Consider the following 8,596-nt stretch of genomic DNA (forward strand, 5'->3'; position numbering starts at 1 on the left):
CAGTTCTTTTTCGAAGTGAATCACATAATCAGAATTTTAAACGTGTGTGAGACCCGTACAGATTTTAAACTGAAAACACAGGTGAAGCATAGACCATTACCTATTGAAAATACTTCTTAGAAAAATAGAATACCTACGTTTTTTTTAAAAAAAAATCCTTCATACAATGCCAAAATTAATAAATTATAAGTTGAAATTCCACCCCGTCCCTCCTTAGTCTCATCTATCTTCCCTGAGGTAGTAGCCACTGTCACTGTTAGCTTGGAATTTGAATAATTCTGATCTCTCTCTAGCGAGACAAAGGGTGAGGGGGATAGGAATTAGGCTATTTTACATTTAGTTTTTCTCCATCACTTACTTTAACGTTTTCACTTCATATCTTAGACATCTTTATAAGTCACGTAGGTCTATCTCATTTAGTGGCATCAAATACAATTTATCCAGGCCACTACATACTGATAGACTTTTCTTTCTCTTCATTCTTTTTTTTCATACAGAATAATTTTTTTAAAAAAATCAGTCCCAAACATTAAATTAGCTTTATTGCTATAAAAGAGCGTAATTATAAGTGCTGTTATTCATCAATTTTATTATGCCAACCAGAATGGTGATATTGCATAGATTAAACTGTTTTAACAGAACCTCATCATTTAACGCAGCAATAAGTTATCTCGTGTGTTAATGAGGTTCCCTGGTGTGTTTTAACTCCCAAACTAGTTCTGTAAATTTCTATTTTCCTTAACCTAGCCATCTGAGGGCATTAAATAGACTAAAGCTTCATCCTTCACTTCGACTTCTTACAAATATCCAATAAGTCTGTAGACAGTAAGAGCACTAGCATGAAGAAAATGTGCTCAAAATCCTGATCACTTTTTCCAACATACGTCACTTTTGAAACCTCCAGTACAAACTTCTCTAACAAATTGAATACTGGGGGTAAATGCTCAACTTTTCTTGGACTTGATTAAACTGTTTATATGTTATTCTCTCCCATTTTGGAGACCCATCTGCAACAAGCAAACAGCTCTCATATTTGTATGGAACTCAAACGTGTGACAGTTGACTAGGTCCCCCACCTGGTTTTGTGTGTGCTTATTAAGTAAGTCAACCTCAGGACTCGGGCACACTCCAGCCCAGGGTCAAGAGAACAGCCGGCTGGACTTCCCTGTAGTCAAACAGCTCTGAGGAGGACTGGCTCCCACTTGTCTGTTTGGAAGGTTCACCTACGGCAGCACCTTGATAAGTGTCCTGGGGGAGAGGGATTATTTTAAACTTAGAATTGAGAAATTCTACTCTACTGAAAATATTTTCGGCACTCAGCAGAGACAGGAAGAAATGCTGACTACAAAACCAACTAAAAGATGGTTACTTGGATCAGAAAACAAGCACTGGGAGGCTGACATGGCTGTGGATTAATTATGTCATAAGATCAAAGGGGAGAAAGACAAAGACTTGGAGGCTTGGAAACAGCCTGCGGGAACGAGCTCACACGTGGACAGACCCAAGTTACGAACGTTTGCATCCCATCTGAATCTCCACTAACCCACTGTCAAGGGTTTCAGTGAGCAACGGACAGGCTGATCGCCCGACAGATGTCAGCAACTGTTTTCTCAGCATTTGCTCGTTTTTGAACACAGTGATCATTGCTAACAGAGCGGAGGGTGTGCACAGGCTCAAAAAAAGAAAATCCTTTCTTTCACTAAGACAAACCCCAACACCACCACGGTTAAGGGGCCAGTTTGCAAGAGTCCAAACCAATCCTGAACGTTAGGTATGGTGAAGTGTCCCAGTGGAAACCACCGTCACCTGCTGGCAGGTTGACCACATGAGACCCCCTGACGGAGGCCAGCTTTGCTTCAGAGCACTCTGGCTGTTTGGGGTTTGGCGTGGCTCTCCCTGCTGCCCGGCCTCTGTCACACCCGCCTGATGAAAGCTCTGGTCACGCCAGCCCCAGTTCAGCTAGGCATCAAAACGGAGTGACTTCCCCCTAATCTCCATTCCAACCGAGTTCTTCTGACTCCCTTCCCACCCTTTGATGATACTTTGGGCAGATCCTACAGCTTTCTGTACTAAAGATTCCATTCAGTTTGTTTTTAATTAAAAAACATTACTTATTGAATAAGTTATATAGCCACAGGTTCAAAATACAAAAAGTACACACGGGCATACCTTGAAAATTCTCCCCGATTTTTCTCCTGTTGAGTTTGGTGGTATGGTAGTTCCACGGGAAAATGTTCTACCTTTCACAGGCGGGTACCGAGTTACTCAAGGCCGCTATATCGTGGTGTCTGTGATGTGCTTTAAAATCCAGCACCCCGAAGTCCCGCTCCCCGCTTCCAGTCTCCCTTCCACTCCCCGGACGGAACCACGCGGCAGAGCCCTGGGCCTGCTTCCCGCCCCGCTCTCCGTGCGGGCTCTGAGGTCCCCTCACGGTGTCTTGGCGGCCGGCTCCTCGCTCTGCGGAGGGACCGCCCGCCGCACGGATGGGCCGCCGTTCGCTTATCTGTTCACCGGGTGCCGGACATTTGGGTTGCTTCCCAGCTTATGAATAAAACTGCTATGAACATCCACTTACAGGGGGACATGTGCTCATTCTCCCGAGTAAATGGGCGAGGAGGATCGCGGGCCACGGGTACGTTTAACTCCGCAAGAAGCTGCCGAGTGGCCGCGCGGCTCGCACGGCCCCCGCCAAGGCACGGACGCGGCTGCACTGCGGCCTCCTTCACGCCGTTAGGTTCTTTTAAAAAGAATTTTAGCCATTCTCAGAGGTGTGCAGTGGTATTTTGTTATGATTTTAACTTAATTCCCCTCATGGCTAATGACACTGATGCCTTTTCATACCACCTATTTATTTTCTTTGCTGAGGTCAAAATTTCAAATCTTTAAATGGGGGACTGTGATTGTCCCCCCAGTGCTGAGTTGTGAGAGTTCTTTACATAAGTCTGGATACAAGTTGTATTATCAGGTACGAGCTCTGCAAGTATTTTCTCCCAGTATGAGGTTTGTCCTTTTATTATTAACAGTGCTTTTCAAAGACGTTTTTTATTTTGATAAAGTTCAAGTTCTCTATTTTTCTTTCATGGTCCGTGTTTTCTGTGTCCTATTTTTTTAAATATCTACCTCGAACTTATGTAGATTTTCTTTCTTTTTTTTTTTAGAAATGTCGGTTTCAGGTTTCTCCTGTCTGAATCTTCGTAATTTCCGCACACGGTGTGAGGCGAGGATGCGGTCTCGCCTTCTCCCCTGGGGCTGCTCCCGTAGCGCATTCTCCTTGGTCACTGGGAACCTCTCGTCTCCCCCATAAGCACTGATTCTGAAACACGCTCTTCCCGTCTCCCCTTCTCCATGTGGCGAAGAGCTCACTCTCCCTCCAGGACTTCACTGCCCGCTGGAGCCTGTCCAACCCCTTGTGGGCACAGCGCACCTTCAGTACAAACCCAGCGGCTTTACCACTGTGATGGTTTCGTACCGACTCCCGTCCTCAAACAGGCTGGAAGCCCCTGGGGGAGGGGCTTCTGCATTTACCTTTAAGTTCCCAGTACCTGGCACGAGGCCCAAACCAGATGAGCACTAACGCCTTCATCTAAGCCCACAAAGGATGACTGTGTTGCATGCAGCCTGCTCTCCTAAGGCTAAATTCTTCAGTAAAAGACATTCTTTTTCCAGAACATCTGCTCCTTCAGTCTTCGGGGTGCTCACCACTTACTGCTAACAGCTCAGCTGCGCTGCTTTGGGGCGGGACATGGCATCGCTGCGGTGCTGACACCAGAGGGTGTTTGTTCTCCACCTAGAAGATGGTCTGCAAACCTCCATCCTGGGAACAAACCAGACAGTTGGGGCCAAAGAGGTGAACGCTGAAGTCTCAGATGCCCCACGCAGACATGGGTGACAGGCAACTCCCTCCACTGCAGACAGGAGAAGCCAGTCCCCTTCAGTTCCACGGGCAGGAAGAAACAGGGCAAAGGGATCTCTTTCCTGAGTCTCACAGGTGTGTACATGGGTCTTGGTCTCTGTCCTGGGGACAGGGTTAGGGAGTCAGGGTGCGGCTGGCATTTCCAGACACAGCAACGATGTTTTCCAAACTGAACTCATGAACTTCCTACCACCTCTAAAATATGAGCTCCCCTGGGTGATATATGAGGCACCAAGCTTCACGCAGTCTCCCAAACGGGTCCTTGGAAGTCACCCTGAAACCAGTGCCAACCCGAACTCAACAAAAGGTCCCCAAGCCTGTCTCTCTCATACCTCAGATGCTGAGAAACGCTGAACACTGAACAGTCCCTGAGAGGTTTGGTTCTGTTTGTTTTGGTTCAGGAAGCTCAGTCAAGTTCAGGGGGTAGTCGGATCAAAAGGCCTGGGGCTCTGCTGACGAAGCAAGAACCACCCTGAGGAATTTCTATTAGGGTTAGTACCTAAGCAGTGACTGTCCACCCTCTGCCAGGAGGCGACTATCTCCCCTCCCCGCGATGACCCGAGCACGCCGTGTTACGGCAAAGGCGAAGAAGGGACGACCAACGGGGCAGTGTCTCCGGGTCAGTGCGGGAGGGTGTGTGGCCCCCTCACCAGCCGACATTACTGCCAGCTTCGAGAGTCAGTATGTTTCCCACAACACTGGTAGCGGCAGTAACGAAAGGCTTGTACTAAAGAATAACAAAAACGGTGTTTAAGTATCGACGTTTGCCCTCACTAGACGCAGACTTCGAGGTACCTGCGCGCTTTACACCTTGACTTAGGAAACGGCCCCCCACAAGTGGGTGTGGTTCTGGAGGCTCGGTTACCATTCTGAGTCGCTTCGAACACTGCGAGGGCCAGGTGGCCACTAAAACAGGATCGTGTGCCATGCTTTCTCTCGACGCATCTTTTGATGTAAAGGTCTTTGGAATGCCTTCGGCGCGCAGGCTGCCGCGGACCCCTGCGGCGTCCGTCCTGGGGCTGCGTGAGGCCTGCCCACACGCGTCGCCTGCCCGCGACTCCTCGCCAGCGTGGGCTCCCCGGTGAGGAACTGGGGCTGGGATCTGGCTGACGGCTTTCCAGCACTCTCCACACGCACAGGGCTTCTCCCTGGTGAGTCCTCTGATATCTGATGGGGGTCAAGCTCATGCCGACGGCTTTCCCACACGCGTTGCAAGTGCAGGGCTTCTCGCCAGCCTGGGTCCTCTGACGTCCAACGAGGCCGGAGCTCGTCCCGCACTCACCGCCTTTATGCGATGGTTCTCTGCGGTCCTGTCCTCACGCCTTTCTGACCAGTCCGCCTGCTGAGAGGCTTTTGCAGACTCAGGAGTCTGGAAAGTCTCCACTTTATGTATGCGGGGTGGGTCCATCCTTACGAAAATCTCCCCTTCAAAATCGATGCCTTGTTCCTACCCCTGACCTTGAGTCCCATAATAAACAGACTTTTCAAATGTACTTTATTCCCTGCTTCTAAAGCAACATGATGTGATACCAGCTTAACGGGGCTCTCGAGTGTGGGGACCCCACCCCCCATTAATCGCACGGCAGCCAGATCGAACGTGTCTGTTCCAGCCACGTCACAGAATAATTAGAATAAACGCCCGACTCAAATAGCTATTTAAATGTACTCTTTATAAAAGTATCTAAAGCACAGAATCTGGGATATGAGTGAACATAAAAGGAACATGTAGTTAATACTTAAAAAGACTTTCCATATTTCATTAAATTGGGAAACGACAAATTGGGAACTGAAGAGAGGTGTAGATGGAGGGCGGAGGGAGCACAGGAATAGAGAAGGCCGAATCAGAAACTCCACCGATAAGAAATGAATTTGGAAAAATGACGATATCATTTGCAGGTGTGTTTCAGCTACCTGGGCTGGCACACAGACGTGCGGTCCAGAAGTCCAGCCTGCTGCACGATCACGGCCGCGGCGGATGCTGTGACAGCATCTTAGCAGAGGGATGCCGTCTCCTCGGACGGAACAGACCCTTCGCCTGTCTGAACAGGGGCGCTCCTGCAGCCCACGCCGCCTCAGTCAGAGCCATGTGTGGAGAACCTGGTGGGCTGCTGCCACTCTCTCATCCCCTGGGGACGAACCCAGTTGTCTCTGAACTTAATACAATTTTTACTCTATAAACTCAAATTACACCAGTTATTCCCTCTCTCCCGTTTTCCATTTCACGGACTGTTTCATGTCTCACCAGTGGTGAGTCAAACTGACGGTGTGCACCCTCGATATGAGAATGGCACTTCCCCTCTGTGGCCCTCCCCAAAACCTACAGCCTCAGTCAAGTAATGAGAAAAGCATCAGTCAGATCCCAACGGACGGGCATTCTACAAACAGCCTGACAAGCACTCCCGACACTGTCAAGGTCATCAAAAGCAAAAAGAAAGTCTGAGAAACTGTCACAGCCATGGAGACGTGACAATTAAATGGAACATGGTTTCCTGGAGGGGACACTGGAACAGAAAAAAGGCGTTAGGTAAAAACTAAGGAAACGTGAAGGAAGTGAGGGTGCTAACAGTTAACAGTGATCCGACGATTGTGACAAACGTACTGCGCTGACAGGGGCCGGCCACACGGAAGCGGGCTGCAGGGAGGTGGGCATGCGCTGGGCTCTCGTCAGTTTTTCTGGGAATCTAACATGCCCAGAGTGCCCAGAAACTATTCTAACGATTTACTTAAAAATCTAAGTTTCTGATTAGGCAGTACACTATGTAAAAGCTGAATACTTAAATAGGCATATGGAGAGGAGTCCTGCTCCCCCCGGTCCCCTTCAACTTACCACCCGGGTAGGTGATCACGTTCGTCAGTCTGTGTCTCCCCAGTTCCTTTATACAATCGTGTGTATTTTCTTATGCCTCCGACTTCCTTGCTCCAGTTGGGTGGGTGGAAGGCAGGCTGTCCACAAATCAGTCATAGGTTTGTTGTGACATGGACACTGTACCCTTCACGGCCTTCTAAGTGATGCTGTTCTATCGAGTGTCTCTGAACAGCAGCTCTTGGCAACCCCGAGAAAGGCTCACAGTGCAGTAGGAGTCACATGCACACGAATTCTTGCCGAGTCCAGAAACACGGTCACCATGGAAACATGGCACCGCTGCTCTACCCTATTAGGAAAACATGGAGGCCCTCTAGTCTGACTCGCACCTGCGGGCCTGAGGCTCACTCACAGGAGAATTGCCCTGCCCTGTCCTGTCCCTGCCTGAGTAGCTCTCAACATCACATCCCCCTCACAGCCCCAACCTGCTGCTACCCACTCCCCAGCTACTAAGGACGCCCACAGTGTTTTCTGAATAAATTACCTCAGGCTACAGATACATATGAAAAACCTCTCTGGGTTGTTGTCAGATACCCCTGAATTAACATTTTTAACTTCAAAGAAAAGCCATCATGAAAGATGAACATCTGCTCTTGTCCTTTAAACAGAAGGAAAAGGCTGGAAGGGGGTGGAAAAATGCAAACAGCCACCAAAAGAAAGCTTTCCTGAGAATAGAGCTAATTTTTCTAATCACAATGCTAATATTTCATATTCTTCTTTTTTCTACATACCTTAAATATACCTAGACCAAGGCTTCCCAACCGTGGCGCTCTCAAACACACGGAACGGGGTAATCGTGTGTGTCCTGGGTACGCAGGATGTTTAGCGGCTCCCCAAGCCTCGATCCACCAGATGCCAGCAGCACCCTGGCCATTCGCCAACAGTTCAAGCAAAAATGCCTCCAGACACTGCCCCAAATTCCCCCAGCTAGGAGCCGCTGTCTAACCTTAGATACAAGTTCATTCTCAAGTACTTTTGCAATAACACTGTAATCTTTAGTGTTTCCTATTTTCTTTCTTAACCAAAAATTAAGTCCGGCCAAACAAATGGAGAGCTTCACAGTCAACTTTTCACACACACCCTCCTAAAATTGGATATTTTTTTGGCCTTAGTCTTAGCTATAAGCAGTTACTGGTACGCACGGAAACAGGTCTGTGCACAAAGTGGTAAGATGAGACGTACATTCTTAAAACAGTGTAAAAGTTGCTACAGATAACACCATTATCCACACAGTAATTTGATAAGCATTTATTAAACGCCTACTGTGTGCTCAGTAGGCACTATGGGGTACAGAGATACAAATGCAAAATTATGACTCCTGCCCTCAAGGAGCTTACAGTTTAATTTTAGAAATACATATAAATGTGAAAGTAGACAGGGTGCTAGGGACAACTACGCCGCCGCGTGTCAGGAAGTGCAGGGACCAGAGCCACTGAGGATCGGCCTGCGGCAGCACAGCGGGAGGGACGTGTCAGGGAGGCGAAGTCCCTGGGGGGAGCCGGGGGTGGGGGGGGGGGGTGGGGACTCAGAAGGTATAAAGGACACCAGGCCCTGAAAGGAGCGATGACCGTGAGCTGGGGCCAAAGAGAAACCTAAGCGAAAAGCACAGCTAGAGAAAGGCACAGAGCAAGGGCGTACGGACGATGCCGGAGGCCACGGGAAGGGTGAGCGCGCCGGCTGAAGGTGAACAGGCTGGAGAACGCGGCTGACTAAGCGGAGGGCAAAGCCACGGGGAACCTGTGGCCTCGCTGCTCTGACCGGAGTCACCTGCTGGGTGTTCCTGAGGGAGAAGGAGACGGCATGGAAATGGAGCCTGAGGA

Source organism: Pteropus vampyrus, unplaced genomic scaffold, assembly GCF_000151845.1.
Source record: "Pteropus vampyrus isolate Shadow unplaced genomic scaffold, Pvam_2.0 Scaffold124, whole genome shotgun sequence".
Taxonomy (NCBI): domain Eukaryota; kingdom Metazoa; phylum Chordata; class Mammalia; order Chiroptera; family Pteropodidae; genus Pteropus; species Pteropus vampyrus.